Below are 230 nucleotides of genomic sequence, written 5' to 3'. Positions count from 1 at the left end.
TCATGTCCTGTTTGAACAACATATTGGATGAGAATATCCATGGGGTCTGTTAACACTATAATCTGAAAATTATATAAAGGTTTAGTTTAAACTTTAACAGGTAGCCAGGTGCAATTTAGAGGACTGGGTTCCTGTACCAGTGGAACTGATGGGGACATCATAGCAGGTTCTCCAGCCTGTTGCATCTCTCTGGTCCAAAACTGAGAAAAGATGCACCTGCCAATTTCCCC

Source organism: Podarcis raffonei, chromosome 2 (genome assembly GCF_027172205.1).
Source record: "Podarcis raffonei isolate rPodRaf1 chromosome 2, rPodRaf1.pri, whole genome shotgun sequence".
Lineage (NCBI taxonomy): Eukaryota > Metazoa > Chordata > Lepidosauria > Squamata > Lacertidae > Podarcis > Podarcis raffonei.
Note: the sequence above shows the minus strand (reverse complement) of the source record.